Below are 19,260 nucleotides of genomic sequence, written 5' to 3'. Positions count from 1 at the left end.
CTGGGTCACAATCATCCATCTCTATGTCTGTTTCTTGCCCTCAGAATGGGACTGTCTCATATTCACCACCTCCGCCAGCAGCCAGCAGAGAACTCAACACAGAGGTGCTAGTAGTACTTGTAAGTCAAACTAACTACTTCTGTTTATCCATTGCAGTAGACAGATTGAAAAAAAAAGTCCCGATGATCTGCCCTTACCTATACCCATGCCCATTGCAATGTGACTTTGAAGCTTTGCCCATCGAAGGATGGAGACTCTTCATCACCTCTAGAATCTGGGCTGGCCATGTGATTTGCCTTGGCCAACAGAATGCTAGAATCTGGGCTGGCCATGTGATTTGCCTTGGCCAATAGAATGCTAGAATCTGGGCTGGCCATGTGATTTGCCTTGGCCAATAGAATATTGCAGAAGTGACGTCAGGCCAGTTCTGCAGCTGGGTCTTAGCAAGCTTTCACTTTCTCTTGCAGAACCCTGCAAGCTCCCATGCAAAGAAGCCCAGGCTAGCCTGCTGGCAGACACAAGACCAGGGTCTAGTCACCTCCATCACCCCTGCCAACAGCTAGTCAACCACAGCACATGCAAGTGAGGCTATCCTAGACCAGCCAGCTCTACCCAACCCACCAGCTTGCATGAGCAGGCCCAGTTGGGCCTGGCTCAAATCAGTAAAACCACCCAGCTGACCTCTGAGCCAAAGATAAAAACAATTATTGTTATATGCCCTTGAGCTTACATTGCTGTTTGTTATGCAGCATTTACTGTGCCAACACATAACTGATGCATCCATTGAATAGATTTTTCTCCCACGCATGGCACTGGGCATCGTACATCACCAATTCAGGTCCCTCGTGGAAACTGTCACCCAACCAAAGGAATCAGAATAGCAGGATCTCTTTGAGACAGGTCAAAGCACAAATCCTAAGGCTGTCTCTGATGGAGCACATGGAAAGTGACCCCCCAGCTGACCACGTGACCTGCCATCACAGGCGAGGCAGAAGAGCCACACCACAGGCACTTCCAGAAAATCTCACAGTCTGGCAAAGACCTTGCCCAGAATGCTGAATTCCTTCTGGGGAATAAAGCCAGACACATCACTCTTTTGGACAAGCAATTTTTTTTTGCATAATTGACAATTCTTGGCATATTCTCCCCTTCTCTATGCACAGCCTTCCTTTTATGTCACTCATGTATGTACCAGACACTCTGAGGTGACTTCCCTGAAACGTGAACGTCAAAGAGACCTCTGGCTCCCTACCCTTAAATATTCTACTTGTTATAAATTCCCCGAGGAGTCTTCTTAGCTCCAAATATCAAGGGAATTGGAAGGGGGAGTAAGGGGGAAGAAAACACATTCTCAGAGCAGTTCTTTGTACTTGAGATTCTTTGGTTTGTATTAAAATATTCTCGTCTTCCCATAATTTATGGGCACTCCTGGAACTAAGAGAGTTCGTTTTGTCCCTGATCCTCCATTCTAGAAATAAAACTAACTGTTAGTGTCAGAGTGAGTATCTCTGGGAAGGAGGGGGAATGGGACAGAAACTTTCAGAGCATCCAATTTGAGTGTTCAGGGAAAGACTCTGCAGACTCATTTCCTGGCCCCACTTGCCAGAGACTGAGACCCAGCACCAGGCAACTCCCCATCCATGATCTCATTTGATTTTCAGAACAGTCCTGCCAGGGTAATATTCTAGTCATTATCATGTTCCTTTCTGAGAAGAGGAAAGTGAGAGTCCTAGGGATGAGATGCCTTCTTCAGAGAGCAGAGCTGGCTTAACATGGGTCTAGAATTTAAATCCAAGTGCAGATGACACCCCAATGCTCTTACCAGCCAAGCATCCAGAGAAGACGTGATGAGGGAAGACTACCTGGAAGAGGCAGGACTTAACCTGAGTCTCAGAGCTCAAGAGTCCCAGCTAGTTGTACTTTCTAGGGTAAGAGGTACAGTCTATCTTATCCACTCAGTTCTCTATAAGACCCTGAAGGGGGCAAAATCCCTGCTGCATGGATCCTTTTAAAAATACATGGATCCCACTTTTTCTTACATAAAAATCTCTGCTGCATTCTCCTGGGCCAGGAGATTTCTTACATAAAAATCTACTGTCTAGGGTGTGCCATTCAAGGATCTTGTTAATTTGCCTCATTCTACCTTTTTAGCTTTCCATCCCACGAAGACTCCTACTGCCCACTCAGACACACACAGATTTACCCTTTAAGATATCCCACGTGTTAGTCAAATAACACTTCACCTCTAGATACATCATTTCTCTCCTCCATCATTCATGCTATTCCCACTGCCTACAATGCCCATCTTTGCCTAATGAACTCCTACTCAACCCTCAGAGCCCAAGTCAAATGACCCTTCAGCTGGGATGCTTCCCCGTCACCCCTTCATTGACATAGTTTGTTGTACACATATCCAATCAACTAGCACAGCTCCAGTTGACCCATGGCACCATGTTTGTCATAGAGACAGTGAACCTTGAAGATGGGAGCCCAAGTTTTATTTATCGTTGAATCCCCATGGCTTAGCATAGGGCCTGGCCTTTTGCCCAGAGGTCAGTCATTATAAATGCTTGTTGGATGATTAAATGAATGGATACATTTATTGTAGACTTTCCGAAGATGTCCATTGGATGAACCTAAGCCTCTGTGATATCTCAGTGCTTAGTAGGCACCTTTGATGGAGTGCACAGAAAATCACACTTCTCACCTGACACCGCTTGCTTTCAGGGGGAGGATTAAAAACAGACAAACTGAAACAAGGCCCAGCAGGTGGTCCAACCCCTCAATGGCCCCATTGAGGAAACTAGACCTGTGACATCTCTGAGCAGCTCTCTGTGTCTGCCTCTTTCTCTCGCTTGTTCCAAGCCCCAGATAAATCTTTTTTTGGCAGGTGGCCCATCTCAGCTAATATGAGCAGGAATTGTGGGTTGTCAGACTCAGGGCCCAGCTGAGGAGCTGAGGCTGGTGAGAGTCAGGGAATGTTTGACCAATGGCAGTCTGGGTGTCAGGCAAAATGCACGCGTCTTTCTTACGAGACGTCCAGGGCTGGGGAGTCTTGTGGAAATAAGATGCTTGTGCCCAGGAGGCCTCGATTCAGTCCCAATTTTGTCACTTCTTCCTTGGGGACCACAGCTAAGCCTTCTGACTTCTCTGGGCCTCAGCTTTTCCACCCACAAAATGGGGTGAAGGAGAAACAAGCTGCTGCGTGGTAGCCTCTATCTCATAACAAGGGGAGTCTAGAAACTGTTGTCAGACATAAGGAAACTGTGGCCCAGAGAGGTGAGGTGACTTCCTCAAGGCCACACAGCCCAGAAGTGCAAAGGCAGAGATCTGTTCCAGGTCTTGTGACTCCAGAGCACACCAATTCCCAAGCTACATCCCAGCTGGAGGAACACGGCGCAGACCTATGAATCTTGGCATTTACAATGCCACTGGCCCCTGGGGACCACAGCCACCTCAGGAAGCCAGAGCAGGCCCATTCTTTTTTTTTTTTTTTTTTTTTTTGGCATATTTAATGTATGTATTTGTATGTGTGTTTTTCATTTCTTTAAAAACTTTTAAGTTTTATTTATTTTTAAAATCACTTCATTGAGACATGACTGACACATAAAAACTTGCACCTATTTAATTTTACAACTAGATTCGTTTGGGAATAAGTATACACTGGTGAAACCATCACCGCCATCAAGGCCTTAGGTATATTCATCATCTCCTGAAATTTCCTCCTGGTCATTTATATTATCAAGAGCAGTTAACTTATGATCTACCCTCTGAGCAAATTTTAAGTATACAATACAATATTGTTAGCTATAGGTACTCTGCTGTAGTACCTAGCTAGTACCTGTCTATAGGCACTCTGCTGTATAATAGGTCTCCAGATAAGAGGTTAATATCCAAAATAAATAAGAAATTCATACAACTCAGTAGCAAAAAGGGAAAAATAACCCAATTATAAAATAGGCAAAGGACCTGAAACAGACATTTCTTCTAAGACAACATACAAATGGCCATCTACTTTCTTTGAGACAGAATTTCACTCTTGTCCCCCAGGCTGGAGTGCAATGGTGCTATCTCAGCACACTGCAGCCTCTGCCTCCCATGTTCAAGAGATGCTCCTGTCTCAGCCTCCCGAGTATCTGGGATTACAGACACCTGCCACCACAGCCGCCTGATTTTTTTTTTTTTTTCATATTTTTAGTAGAGACAGGTTTTTGCCATGTTGGCCAGGCTGGTCTCAAACTCCTGACCTCAGGTGATCCTCCTGCCTTGGCCTCCCAAAGAGTTGGGATTATAGGCATGAGCCACTGCACCAAGCTTGGCCATCTACTTTCAACAGGAAGACTCCAGGCAGCCTCTTCCTGTGGCTTTGAGCTCAGGGGAGTGAATGGAAAGAGCCAGGATTAAGGATGGAAGTTAACCACTGACCAGGCTTAGCGGTTAAGAATTGCAATGTGGCATCAGGGGCCCCGGAGATGATATACTGGCTCTGACATGTTACACACAATATGATTCAAGGCAGTATTTCCCGTCTCTGAGCCTCAGTTGTCTCAACTGCAAAATAGTGGGGTGGTAATATTTCCTTCCAAAGGCTGGTGTGATCCTTAATGAGACAGGTCCTGGACCACAGCCCAGAGGTGATTCTGACACGTAAGAAGCAATGTGCTATTACAATATTACATCTTAGCTAGTGACACAGCTATCAGGTATCATAAAGAGGAAAATGAGAAAGCGAGGAAGAGAGAATGTGAGAAACGCTCTTTTACTTTACCTTCTGAGCACCTGTCCTCATTTATAGAGCTGCACTGTCCGATACAGTAGCTGCAAGCTACGGTAGCTACTGAGCACCCAAAAGGTAGCTCATCTGGATGGAGCTGTGCTGTAAGTTCAAGTGTAAAATATCCTTAGAATGAAAAAAAAACATAAAACATCTCATTCATCATCGTTCCTATTGATTACATATTGAAATGATAATTTTGATGTACTGGTTACATTAAATACATTATTAAAATTCATGTCACCTGTTACTTGTCAAGCTTTCTTAATGAAGCTGCTAGACTTTTTAAAAAATTTTATATATGGAGAGAGTACAAGTGCCGATTTCTTACGTATGTATATTGCATAGTGGTGATGTCTGGGCTTTTAGTGTGCCCATCACCCAAATGGCGAACATTAAATAGAAAATTTAATTAACAAAAGAATTAACAACAAAAATAGAAAAGTTCAAATTACAGATGTGGCTTTCATTACATTTGCATTGGACAGCACTGCTCTAGAAAACTAAAAAAATACGTGTCTACCTTTTGGAGCTTGGATTCTGAGTTCAGCCACTTTTTGGCTGTGTGAACTAAGAAGAGATGCCTGCCCTCCCTGAGCTTTAGTGTTCCTATCTGTAAAGTGGAGATCATTCTTTGAGAAGATGTAATGAGAGCCAGATCACTACATTTGCATCATACAGATCATATAGTACATATCTGATATACATGAGCCTCTGTTTTTCATGGCCAGTTACCTGCTGTGTCCTGGGACAACTCCTGCGCCAGCTGGAGGCTCAGAAGGGATTGCCTGGCTGAGGTGTTCAAGTTCTTCTACCTGGGATCTCCACGGGACACGAGCCTCAGGCAGGATCTCAGATAGATCCCTAGAACTGTGGCTGCAGCCTCTCAGACTGGTTCCTGGAGCAAGAGGAGGCATTCTCAGATACAGTCAATTGCAAAATACGAATAGAGCTTCTTCTCAACCCTATGTGTGCGCCCTGACTGGACCCCCAGCTTTTGAGGACTCTCCGTGTCTCCCGCCCAGTATTCACGCCTTTATCATAAAGCTACAGAAATAAGAAGGCAGCAGGAGAGGAGTGAGAGAAAATCCTAGGCCTGCCCTTCCCTCCCTGGTTTCCACTCCTGTCTTTCTGCAGGCTGCGGGGCTCAGAACAGGTGAGGACACCCTGCTGGGAGAAGTTTCCCTTCCCCATCCTAGCTTGGTTTTCAGGGCTGCCCTCTCTGGCCTGCGAGAAGCCAGGCATTTAATTGAATAGAACCATACAAGGTGGCTGCTATCTTTGCAATCCTGAGAGCTGAGGACACCTGCTGTCCATCCTGCCAGGGAGATGAGGCCACTGAATGTTCCCAGGCAGGATGGAGGTTTGCAACTGTCTAGTGGACAGATTTTCCTACACTTCCAAATAGGAGGCAGAAGGGTAGGGAAATTGTGACAGAGCCCCAATTACTCTCTATCTCTAGGTTCCCACTGAAAACATCTCCACCTCCTTCCTCCTAACCTAGATCAAGTTGTACGGTCCTGGTTCCAGCCCTTCACCCAACTCACTGTGTGCTCTGTGTGATCCTGAGAGCTGTTTTTCCAGTTCTTCTCTCTGGGATTCTGTTATGTTTAAAAAACACTTCATGGTACTTGAGACAGAATGAGGACTTTGAGTGAGGCACGCACTAACATTTACCAGCTGTTAATTTTGTGTAAGTGGCTATATACACCTCCCCAAGCCTCAATGTTCCCATCTAAGAGATGAGTATATTAACAGTATCTTCCTTACAAAATGATTTAAATATAAGTGTTTTTCTGTTTGTTTGTTTGTTGTTGTTGTTTTGGTGTGGGGGAGACAGAGTCTTGCTCTGTCACCCAGGCTGGAGTGCAATGGCGCGATTTCAGCTCACTGCAACCTCTGCCTCCTGGTTTCAAGTGAATTGCCTACCTCAGCCTCCTGAGTAGCTGGGATTACAGGCATGCACCACCACACCTGGCTAATTTTTTGTATTTTTTAGTGACTACATAGTAGTCACTATGTAGACCAGGCTGGTCTCAAACTCCTGACCTCAGGTGATCCGCCCACCTCAGCCTCCCAAAGTGCTGGGATTACAGGCACGAGCCACCACGCCTGGCCAAATGGTATTTTTTACTAAAGTGCTAAGCGCAGTGTCTGACACTCAGCAAACATTCATTAAATGGTTATTGTCAGTGGTAGGCTAGTAAAATGGCTCTCAGGAGTCAGGAGGAGTACTGATTCGTAGCACTTGCCAATTTCTGTGGTGTAAGTACTTTCACTATAACTTATTTCAAGCCGATAGCATAACTTGATTCCAAAACTTCTGAATACTTAACAATAGGCCAGTAGTCAGCTCCGGCAACGCAAGGCCAGTTATTATTGTTGCTAATATTGATGCTACTCAACCAAGCATCTTCGTGTGTTTGTTACTTTTTGTTTTTCCCTTATGTGGCAAAATTACATATGATTTCACTTCAGCATTAGATTTCGCAAATTGAAACTAGTCTGAAAGCTATCAAAGCAAAGGATCGGTAAGATCTCTTCCAGGTTGGCTGGGTACAGTGGCTCACGCCTGTAATCCCAGCACTTTGGGAGGCCACAGCGGGCGGATCACGAGGTCAAGAGATTGAGCATCCTGACCAACATGGTGAAACCCTGTCTCTACTAAAAATACAAATAATTAGCTGGGCGTTGTGGCATGCGCCTGTAGTCCCAGCTACTCAGGAGGCTGAGGCAGGAGAATTGCTTGAACCCAGGAGGCAGAGGTTGCAGTGAGCCGAGATCGCACCACTGCACTTCAGCCTGGCGCCTGGCAACAGAACAAAAGTCTGTCTCAAAAAAAAAAAAAAAAAAAAAAAAAAAAAGATCTCTTCCAGGTCTAAAGAACATCCCAGGAGTTCTATGCTCAAGCGCTCCCCTCTTAGAGACAATGCCCTAGATTCCCTGCCAGGCACAGAACCCTGCCCCATGCTCTTTTCCCTCATAGCCCTACACTGGACACGTCAGAAAATCCACCCCAAAAGAGGGGCACTAAAGGATTAAGAAACAGAATTTTTCCCAGATGGATTCTAGCTGTGTGGGCTCAGACAAGTAGCCCAGCCTCTCTGAGCTTGTTTCCTCAACTGGCTCAGAGACCTGTTGTGAGGGGTTAACGAGAAAATTTATATAAAATGTCCATCACCAAGTAATGCCCGGTAAAAATATCTATTGTTTAAAATATTACTGTTAATACAACCACCAAGTCTGGGGCCCTTGTTCCTCTGTGGAGGGTCTGTGGGGGCCCTCGGGCCTCCTATAGGTTCTGCAAATAGCAGCAGCACAGAGCTGGACCCAGGATCGGGGCCTCCCCATCTGCCACTCCCCCCACCCCCAGTCATTTCGCTTCCACCCTCATTGTTCCAGGACTAATTTATTTATTTCCTTCTGAATCCTCAAAGTCTATCAAGCTGTGGAGTGGTTGGATGGATTTTTTAATTAATTGAAGCAGAATCGATGAAAAAGTGATTGTTTTGGCTCTGGCAGGGTGGGAAGCTCAGAGTGGGAAATAAATGGATGGCTTTGTTGGGGGAGGGGCTGCCTTATCAAGCCGTGGTTGGGCTGTCGGTACTGAGACCAGGAAGGCTTAGCACACGCCCTGGGCAGCAGGATGGAGAAATGAAAAGTGACCAGCACACTCCCACTCCTCAGAGTCCAAGAGATCCGAGTTCAGGCCACCCCACCCCTCTTAGCAGCTGCGTGGTGCTGGACCAGTCCACGTTGGTGCCTCTCTGAGTCTCTGTTGCCTTGGGGGATTGCTGTGAGGATTAAACTCTGATACATGCTACAAGATGAATGAATCTTGAAGACATGGTGCTAAGAGAAAGATGCCAGACACCAAAGCACAAATACTGCTGACTCCACCTATAGGCAGTACCTAGGATAGGCAAATTCAGAGAGAAAGTGGAATAGAGCAGCGATCCTCAACCATTTTGGCACATTTTTGTTTCAAGGAAGACCATTTTTCCACGTGGGGGGGCTGGGGGTGCAGAAAGCTTTCAGGATGAACCTGTTCCACCTCAGATCATCAGGCATTATTAGGTTCTCATAAAAAATATACAACCTAGTTCCCTCACATGCACAATTCACAATAGGGCTGGTGCTCCTATGAGAGGCTAATGCCACCACTGATCAGACAGGAGGCAGAGTTCAGGCAGTAAAGCTCACTAGCTGCCACTCACTGCCTGCTGTGCAGCCCAGTTCCTAGCAGGCCACCAACCAGTGCCCGTCCTTGGCCTGGGGGTTGGGGACCTCTGGAATTGAGGGCACCAGAAGCTATGGACTTACCATTTTAAAAAGGACAGAGTTTCTGTTTGGGACAATTAAATATTCTGGAAATGGATAGTGGTGATGTTTGCATGACATTTTGCATGTCCCTAATGCCATTGAACTGTATGCCCAAAAATGGTCAAAATGATACATTTTATGTTACGTATATTTTACCACAACAAAAAAATAAATAAATAAGGTATGCAATGCGCTTAGCACTGCCTGGCTCCTAGTAGGTGCTCACTAGATATACATATATTATTATCATTATTACTATTATTTTTTAAATTACTGGGGTGAAGTATCTCAGATGTGATAGACTACAAACTATGACCAAAAATTATTATCATCCTATATGCAATCCTCTTCGCAATGTGACTTTGTGACTCCTTTCATCAAAAGGTAGGTTCTTAGCACTTCCATTACTGGGTGTCTACCCAAAGAAAAATAGATCATCATACCAAAACGACTTGTATGCTCATTGCCGTAATATTCATAATAGCAAAGGCATCAAATCAATCCACATGCCCATCGACAGTGGATTGGATAAAAAAACACGTGGCACATATATACCATGGAATACTACACAGCCATAAAAAAAATGAAATCATGTACTTTGCAGCAACACAATGCAGCTGGAGGCCATTATTCTAAGCTAAATATCGGGTACTCATGGGCTAAAGATGGCAACAATAGACATTAGGGACTACTAGGGGAGGGAGTGAAGGGGAGGGGACAAGGGCGAAAGAACTACCTATTGGGCGCTATGCTCATTCCCTGGGTACCATATACTCCTGTAACAAACCTGCACATGTGCTCCCTCTATCTAAAATAAAAGCTAAAAGACAGAACTGTGGAAAGACAGGAAACAGGTCTGAAGTTCATACTCTCAGGATACGGATGGGAAAACTGAGGGCCTCAGAAAGGACGTGTCAGAGACTGAGTTAAGGCAGAATTGGGGGCCCAGGTATCCCAAGTAAGAATCCATTCTTCTTCCTAATTTTTGTGATAGGTTCCCTTTGTTCACAAAAAGCAAAGTAGCAAAGTAGATACCATGTTTTCCATGTTAATGAAGAGGAAGCTGAGCTCAGAGAAGGTGAATTGACTTGCCCAAGGTCACACAGCCAGGAAGAGGCAGAGCCCCTTGAATGTGGGTTTGGCCAGTGACTCGCTTTGGCCAGTGTTCCTGTTGGCTGCTGTAACAAGTGGTCACAAACTTTGTGGCTAAAAACAACACAAATGTATTCTTATTTCTGAAGCTCAGTTCAAAATGAGTCAAGGACTAAAGTCAAGGTGTTGGCAGAGTTCTCCTTCTGGAGGTTCTAGGGTAAGAATCTGTTTCCTTGCCTTTTTCAGCTTATGGGAGCTCCCTGTATTCCTTGGCTTGTGGCCTCTTTTTCCATCTTCAAAGCTCATGGTTCTAGTCTCTGCTTCCATCATCATATCACCTTCTCCTCTTCTGTAGTATGCCTCTGCCTGCTTCTTATACAGACACTTGTTATAATATAAATGGGCCCACCATAGTTCAGGATAGTCTCCCTATTTTGAGATTTTTAAATACATCTTCAAAGTTGCTTTTGCCATCAAAGGTAACACATTCACAGGTTCCAAGGATTAGGACATGGACATCTGCAGAGTGTGGGATGGGAGTGCATTATTCAGGCTATGACAATCAATGAGATTTTAACCAATGTGACAGAGTTGAGAAGCTCGAGAGGTCTTTGCCAAGGAACCTGCCTTCTTTTTCTGGGCTTGGAACCCTTCCACCACCAAGAGTGCAAGCCCATGCTAGCCTACTGGATAATGAGAGACATATAGCTCAGTCACCCCCGCAATCTCAGTCAACAGCCAGCCAACCCCAGTGGTGGAACCACACACTGACCAGCAACTGATGGCCAACTCTTGTGTGAGCCCAGTCAGGACCAGCAGAAGAACCTCCCAACTGAGCCCAGCTCAACTTGACAGACCACAGATTCCCAAGTAAAAGAAGTTGTTCTTGGTTTAAGCCATGGAGGAGTTTCGTGTGGTTTGTTATACAGCAAAAACTAACTGAATCACCAGAGGACCACTGAGAAGTGGAGGGAAGGTAACATTTATTAAACACCAACTGTAATACGTGGCACATTTCTCACATATCTCACTGAACACTCACAAATTCCTCACAGGAAGGGATTAATTGCACCCATACTATGGGTGAGAAAAACTGAGGCTCAGAGAGGGTCTTAAGCAATTAGCTTAAGACCACCTGGCTAGGAGTTTGCAGAACCAGGTGCCTGACTCCAGGTCTGCCTGACTTCAAAGCCATGAGCCTTCCAAGAGTCCTATCCTGCTCTATAATCATACTAAGTCAGCATGTTCATCTTTGGGGCTGGCTTGCCCTTCCCCAGTCTCTTTCCCAATAAATTCCTACCACATGTCCTTGGGTCCACCCATCCCACCACCCAGCCATTCGGTGGTTATTTGGTGAGGCAAGAAAGAACAGCACTTAAGCATTCAGACTCAGGAACCAGAGTCAGATTCCAGCTCTGCCTCTTCCTGGCTGTGTGACCTTGGGCAAGTCAATTCACCTTCTCTGAGTTCAGCTTCCTCTTCATTAATATGGAAAACATGATATCTACTTTACTAAATACTTTGCTTTTTCTGAACAAAGGGAAAATATCACAAAAATTAGAAAGAACGTATTCTTACTTGGGATACCTGGGCCCCCAACCCTGCCCTAAAGTCAGTCTCTGACAGTTCCTTTCCGAGGCCCTCAGTTTTCCCATCCGTATCCTGAGAGTATGAACTTCAGACCTGTTTCCTATCTTTCCACAGTTCTGTCACCTTAGGATCAAGATACAGGACCCGTTTCTGCCCCTTCAGCTTCAACTAACATCAGCATGGACCTCCCAATACATTCAACGCCAAACAGGTTTTGATAATCCAAGGAATGCTGCTATTTATGGGCAACGTCCACCCACCCCATGATAAATTTGCATTGGGGGCTGGATTCAAAAAGAGAAAAAAAAAAGAAAAGAAAGAGGGCTGTCTTTGAAGTGAATGACATGAGTTATTTCGACCTAACTTACTAATTAAGACCTCATTAGCAGCCCAAATTTGTGATAGATCAGCAGAGGACTTGGCACAATGGTTTAATTTAATGATTTCTTGCATTACTTTGTTAATCATCTTTAGTCTGATTTAATTTATGCCAATGTGACTGTCCTAATTTCTAATTAAGGCATTGATGGCGGGGACAGCCGCCATAGCATAAGAATTTCAATCAAGGCTGATACAAAAGCAGATATGCGTTTTTAAGGCCTATAAGATGGCAATTTGCTAAGCCGTCTGCTTACTGTTTTATTCCACATCCCCCCCTCGCCAAAAGGTTGGGGAGGGTCTGGTCTTCGCCTGAGGCAGATGGTTTCTCACTAATCACAGACCTTTACAATCATCGATTTTTTTTTAAGGCTCTGAAAAAGACCTTAGAGATTAACCAGACCAGCCTCCTCATTACACACAGAGGCAACAGGAGCCAGAGAGGGTAAGGGGCTCACCCAAGGTCACACAGTGAGTTAGCTGGGCCCCAGGGGGAGATCCCAGGCTCACACCCTCCTCCACAGCCACCCACTTGGGAGGCCCCTGGCAACTCATGCTGGCTCTGTAGGAATTGCAATTGCCTGGGATTTGCATAAGTGAATGGAAACTGGGTAATAATTCTAATAACTCCTAGTACTTGAGGTGAGTCAGGCACTGAGCCTGAAACTTGAATGCCTGTTTTATTCAAATTCACAAACCAACACTACCTGTGGGTGTCGTAACTTCGGTCCTCCCATTTTACAGATGATGCTGGCTCAGAGAGGGAGAATGCCTGCGCAGGTTCCCACAGCAAAGAAATGGGATTTAAACCCAGATCTGTTTGATTCCCAAGTTTATGTTCTTATCACTTCTCTGGTAATCTCCCAGGCTGCCATTGGGTATCCAGGGTATTTGTATTAATATTATAGCTAAGGAGTATTTAGGACTTAACCATGTGCCAGGCACTGTGCTAAGTACCTCACATGAAACTCACTTCATGCTCAGCGCATCCTGTGAAGATAGCATCATTATTACAGCCAACTATAGGTGAAAAAGCCAAGGACCAGAGAAGTTGTAGGAACCATCCAAGGCTTCAAAGCAAGATGGCAGTGCTCAAACTCTGGACAATTTCCCCCTGCCTTTTCCTGACTGAAACCTCCTCCATCCCAACCAGATGCTCAGACCAAAGACTGGGAACGTCCACGACTGCCTTCTCTCTGTCTCCCAACATTCAGTCTATCAGCATGTCCTGTCAACTTGACCTCGACAACATCCTGAAGCATACACTTCTCTCCCTTCGCCTTGCTGCATGCTTAATGACTGCACCTGCCTCTTCCCTGTTTCTCCATGGCCAGCCCAGACCCTGCAATCCATTCTCCTCCCAGCACCCTAGTGAGGCAAAACATAAATCAGACCATCTCCCTCTCCTGAGTTCAACTCTCCAGTGGCTTTCTATCTCACCTAAAATTAAACCTAAACTTGTTTCTTGGTCTGCAAAGCTCTTCATGATCTGGTGCCCACCTCCCTCACCCATCGCATGCCTCCTGCCTCACTAGCTTTCACTCTTTTGTGAGCAAGCCAAACTTGCTTTAACCTGAGAGCCTTTGCATCTGATGCTCCCTCTGCCTAGAAGTCAGTGTCCGTAGCCCTCTTACTTGGCTGTCTCCTTATTACCATTCTTCCTGTCTTTTCCATCTAAAGGATCCCTGCCCATGGCATTCCCCACCCCAAAAGCTTGTCTGAGTCCCTTCCTAGTATGGATTCCTACTGGGAATGGTCTCATCCATCTTTTGCCCATTGTCCTTACCACTAGCATGTCACCTCCATGACAGCAGGGTTCTTAACTGTCTGGTGCACCACAGTGTCCTCGAGGTGCAGCACCTGGCATGCAGCCTGCACCCATGCTGTGTACTCATCAGGTGAACAAATGAAAGACGACACTCATGCACCTGGAATATCTGTGACCTGAATCCAGATGCTGGAGATGTCCCAGAAGAGAAAATCTCCGGAAAGGGTATCCCGAAAACCTTTGGTGCAGAGAACAGTCTCAGCCTCAAATGAGGAAAACTGAGAGCCAGGTTTCCGAGGACTTCCCCGGCCCCAGAAGACTGTCCAGGAAACCAAGCTTTGTATTTCCACTGTACCCTTGAGCTCAATCCCAGAGAATTAAAAAGTTTCCAAGAAAGTGCATCTGCTAATGTGCAACATTTATGTTCGTCAATATAGATTTATTTAATGCAATAAATGATATAATTGGACTTTTATTTCTACAATATATTTTTCCAAGATAACTAATATTTTGAGTATCCATGGCCTACTGATGTCTCCTGAATGAACATATTTCCTGTATTATTACTCTTGTATAAAACTGACATTTAAACAGTTTAATAAATGAGCAGTTGTTTGACTTGTATCAGTTTCAATACATTCTGGGATATTAATAAAATATATTTCATAAGCCAGCTCAATAGACCATGTCGTAAAAATTCAATGATTTATTAGCGATACAGTTGCTATTAGTTGGGACAGATACTCAAAATGCCATTAGGGTTAAAATAATAATCAATCAAACTAATTAGACCCTATTTTTCATATGTAAATATAATTAAGCATACATTCCTCTGGAACTTTAAAGAGAATTATTGAAGCTCAACCTAGTATGAAGAGCCCCTCACTTGAGTTAATGAAATGACAGTGCCTCAAGTTGGATATGCAAACAAAATTGATGAATTGTTCTGGGCTTTGAGGATCATAAGGAAATGGGGCACGAGAGAAGGGCCTAAAAGAAGACTACCCTATACATCTAAGTCTCTCCTTTCTATCATTGCTGATAAGGGGGGAGTTTTAAAGCCCAAAGTGGGCAAGAATGACTGACCCAATATGGCACTGTGGGGTCCGTAAGAACATGGTTCTGAACTGATTCTTGTGTTAGGCTGCTCTTGCATTGCTATAAAGAAATGCCTGAGACTGGGTAATTTATAAAGAGAAGAGGCTTGGCCAGGCGCGGTGGCTCATGCCTGTAATCCCAGTACTTTGGGAGGCCGAGGTGGGTGGATCACGAGGTCAAGAGATCGAGACCATCCTGGTCAACATGGTGAAACCCTGTCTCTACTTAAAAAAAAATATATACAAAAAATTAGCTGGGCATGGTGGCACGTGCCTGTAATCCCAGCTACTCGGGAGGCTGAGGCAGGAGAATTGCCTGAACCCGGGAGGCGGAGGTTGCGGTGAGCCGAGATCGCACCATTGCACTCCAGCCTGGATAACAAGAGCGAAACTCCGTCTCAAAAAAAAAAAAAAAGAGGCTTAATAGGCCCACCTATTAAGAAGCATGGTGCTGGCATCTGCTCAAATGAGGAAGCCTCAGGAAGCTTACAATCATGGCAGAAGGTGAGGGGCAAGCAAGCATGCTACACGGCCAGAGCAAGAGAGAGAATTGGGGGAGATGTTACACACTTTTAAATGACCAGGTCTTGTGAGAACTCACTCAGTATCACAAAGACAGCATCGAGCCATGAGGAATCTGCCCCACAACCCCAACACCTCGTACTAGTTCCCATCTCCAGCATTGGGGATTTACAATTCAACGTGAGATTTGAGCAGAGACAAGTATCCAAACTATATCAATCCTGATGTGTTCAATCTAGTTTCATCAACACAGCAAACCTTGGGCAAGTTAAATTCTCTCTGTGCTACCCATTTCTCCATCTCTAAAATGAGAGAAATGATGATGCTAATAGCAGCATACACCTCTGAGGTTTGTGGGAAAGACTGAAGGGGTACCTAGACCATAGCAAGCATACAACAAACATTAGCTGTTTTTATCCAGGAAGCAGTTAATTTGCCTCAAAACTTTATTTGTGGGACTGCTCAGCCACTGGCTGGCTGAGTGAGCCTGGCAAAACCTACTTCTCTCTCTCTGCGTGTCAGTTTCCATATCTGGACAGTTGGGGACTTAGACTAGATGATTTGGAAAATCAGAACTCACAGTTGAGAAGGCTGAAGAATGACTGCCACTTTCTTTAAGTCTCTGAGTCTAATTTACAAAAAATATTTGGGCCCAAGGAATGGGGTCAAAGGGACAGAGGACACCATAACCAAGTCAGAGCAAGAAGTCAGAGCATAAGGGGCTGATCTGCTCAAAGAACCAGTAGTGGAGACCAGGAGAAGAACCCAGACTGGTTCTAATGTTGTCAAATGCTGGTTGTATTAGTTAAAGCAGGAGTCCATAAATGCTTTCTGTAAAGAACCAGATCATAAATATTTTAGGCTTTGCACATCATACAGTCTCTGTTGCAACTACTCAACTCTCCTGTTACAACATGATAACAGTCACAGGCTGTCCCAGTACAACTTAATTTGTAGACACAAGCAGCAGGAGAGTTTGAGCCCATGAGTTAAGGTTAAATCAGCTGATGTAACACACAAACCTCAAAATATCAATGACTCAACTATGGTAGATGTCTATTTCTAGCTCATGCAAAGTCCAGTGCAGATATTTCCCATCAGGCAACTCTCTAGGGTGACTGTCCTTCAAGAGATAGTAGAGACCCAGGTTCCCACCATATTCTGGCTCTTCCATTCTCAGCTTGGAGTGTCCAAGCTCCTGGCTGATCTGAACTAAGCCAATGGAAGAAAGGAGCATGGAGATTCATCTATGGAAGGATTTGTGGACCAGGACTGAGAGCAAAGCACATCAAATCCCCTCATTTGACTAGAACTTGCTCTCTTCACCATTCCAATTGCAGACATATCTGAGCTTTCACCATGGTGTTACATCCATGCTGACTTTTTGCTGAAGGCTATCATCCTGACAAATGACATATTCTTCTCTTGGAGCTACGTTCCCCCAAGACACCTGGGATTACCTGCCCATCTTCTATGCTCCATATATTCTTCCTATATTTACCCAAAAGGGCCTCCTCATTTTATCTTTCTCCCCTCCTAGTGGGGCTCTCTGCTTCTTGACAAAGAGGCCAAGCCTATGTAGCTCATTACTATGTCTGTCCTCCTATTAGCCACATGGTGGATGCAAGATAAGATTCTAATTAATTAATTAATTAATTGGTACATGAATAAATGAAAGGAAGATAACTTGCAATAATCAGGCACATGTGAAATGGGGTTTAAATAACAACTACAGAAGAGAAAATACCTAAAAAGGCAAAGAAACCCATGTGGTATGCCTATAGGTTCAAATGTCCAGGAGAGAGTCCAGAGCTAAATGTAGCCACAAGCTATAGCCACTCATTCCTAGAGAATGGGGAAGAATGGGTTGTGTGTGCCCATGTGTATGTGTGAGTGTGCATGCATGCATGTGTGTGTATGTTGAGTTATGCTGTTCCTTTTGTCTGAGATAATAGCTCCTGAGTTGCTCTCTAACTTGGTCTGGCTTTCCAGCCGTTTCTTTCCTCCTGGGGTCAGAACATGTGGGGACTCTGGAGAGGAGAAAGGTAATTATGCCCAATGGGTGGACAGCAAACTCAGCAATTTTCACAAAAAGCTGTGGGCCCTCTACGGGACATTGGAGGCCAGAAGCCTGGCTTCAGCCACAAGATGTATTTCCAGCCTTAGGGAAGAAGAGGAATGAGGTCATTGGGGCTTCTATAGCAGCAAGCCTTTTTTAACAAATCATTTTAAAATTAAATTAAATGCTATTAAATTAGTAAAAGCACCAGGGCAGCCCAGGAGGAGAGTCACTCAGATAAACGGCCCAGAGTAGGCATCTTAAAATCACAGAGATGCCAAATGCTGGAGCTGGAAGCGGCCCTAGATGTCCTCTGGTTTTCTGGCTCTTAACCAAGCCATGGATCTGGATTCCCCGGGGAATCTTCACAACCAGGTAATGTAACCAGTGCAAACCAGGGCACAGGTGTCCTCAGAGAACCTGGTTCTGCAGGTCTGGGGTTGGTCAGGCTTTGTGTCTTAGGAAAGATCCTAGGAGGTGATGCTATACACACACACACACACACACACGAGTTATGAAGCACAGATGTCCCAGTGCCTTCATTTTGCAATTGACATGCAAGTGACTTGTCAGCATCTCCCAGCAAGTTACTAAGAGCCCAGGGGGAGATCAGTGACCTCTCACATCCCAAGGAAAGAGACTCCTGAGGATTCCAGATGCCAAACAGGATGTGTAAAGGAAGGAAAGAGGGTGGCGGGGGCAGGAGGGCCTTCCCCTGCTCTCTGTCCCTCAGTGACTCATGCAGGCAGTGTTTCCTGTGCAGCCACTCTCGTCCAAGGCCCACCCAGGACATGGGGTACCCCAGCCCATAATCAATAAGATGATTTTAGCTACTGATAGATGCTGCAATGGAAACCAAATAGGAGGATGAGAGCGTGACCCAAGGAAGGCCACACTGACTAGGCAGTCATGATGGCTGCTTTGAGGAGGTGACACTGCCCCTGAGATGTGAACAATGAACCAGTCAATCCAAGCATGAGGAGCAAGGAAGATCGTGGGAATGCCTAATGGGGGGAGAAGGACAGTAACACCAGAGTACAGTATTTGGGGGATGCTTCCTGAGAAAGTGATCTCCAAGCTGAAAACAAAAGGAGGGTCCGAGGTGGTCAGGTGAAGAAGCGGGAAGGGGAGAAGTTCCGTGAATTCATTAGATTTTTTGAGCAAATCCCTATGGAAGACCTACTGCGTGCCACGTGCCAGGCTGAGGGACAGAAATTCAGCCGTGCAAGGCACACAGCCCAGCTACTGTGAGGAGGACTTTGCACAGCAAGTGGGGGAAAGCTAGCTATCTCCGGCAACAGGCCTTTTGCCGACATTCAAGACCAAATCATTCTTTGTTGAGGAGGGTGCCGTCCATGCATTGTGGGATATTGACCAGCATCTCTGGCCTCTACCAACTAGATCCTGGTAGCACCTCTCAGTTTCGACAACCAAAATTATCTCCAGACACTGCTGAGTGTTCACTGAGGGCAAAAGGATTCCTGGATGAGAAGCACTGTGCTGAAGTGTCATGCAAAAGAGAGAGAGCAGGAGAGAGAAAATGAGTCTATACACTCTAAAGTGTTATTATATACTTTAATAAGTGTATATAACACAATAATATTAATATGCAACATAACAATATACAATATTACAATAAGAGGAAGTGAGAAATGCA

The 19,260-nt window shown here is 45.1% G+C and overlaps 1 long non-coding RNA gene across 18 annotated transcripts in view; it reads right to left on the bottom strand.

Moving 5' to 3' along the window:
* The window catches only part of LOC105725775 (uncharacterized), a 277,480-nt gene that overhangs the window by 107,280 nt on the left and 150,940 nt on the right, over positions 1-19,260 (bottom strand). Inside the window, exons 14-15 of one of the 18 annotated variants that reach the window (XR_010339344.1) lie at positions 6,322-6,375; positions 5,505-5,672 (exon numbers count right to left, since the gene is read on the bottom strand). The exons of 16 other annotated variants lie outside the window; for them this stretch is intronic. This is a non-coding gene — a long non-coding RNA (uncharacterized LOC105725775). Of the gene's footprint in view, positions 1-5,504; positions 5,673-6,321; positions 6,376-19,260 lie in introns of those variants that run through there. One more of the 18 variants, XR_001109361.3, reaches the window with a different exon arrangement.

Source organism: Aotus nancymaae, unplaced genomic scaffold, assembly GCF_030222135.1.
Source record: "Aotus nancymaae isolate 86718 unplaced genomic scaffold, 86718_ANA_hifiasm-v0.15.2.pri h1tg000076l, whole genome shotgun sequence".
Taxonomy (NCBI): Eukaryota; Metazoa; Chordata; class Mammalia; order Primates; family Aotidae; genus Aotus; species Aotus nancymaae.
This window is presented reverse-complemented; position numbering and strand designations above follow the sequence as displayed.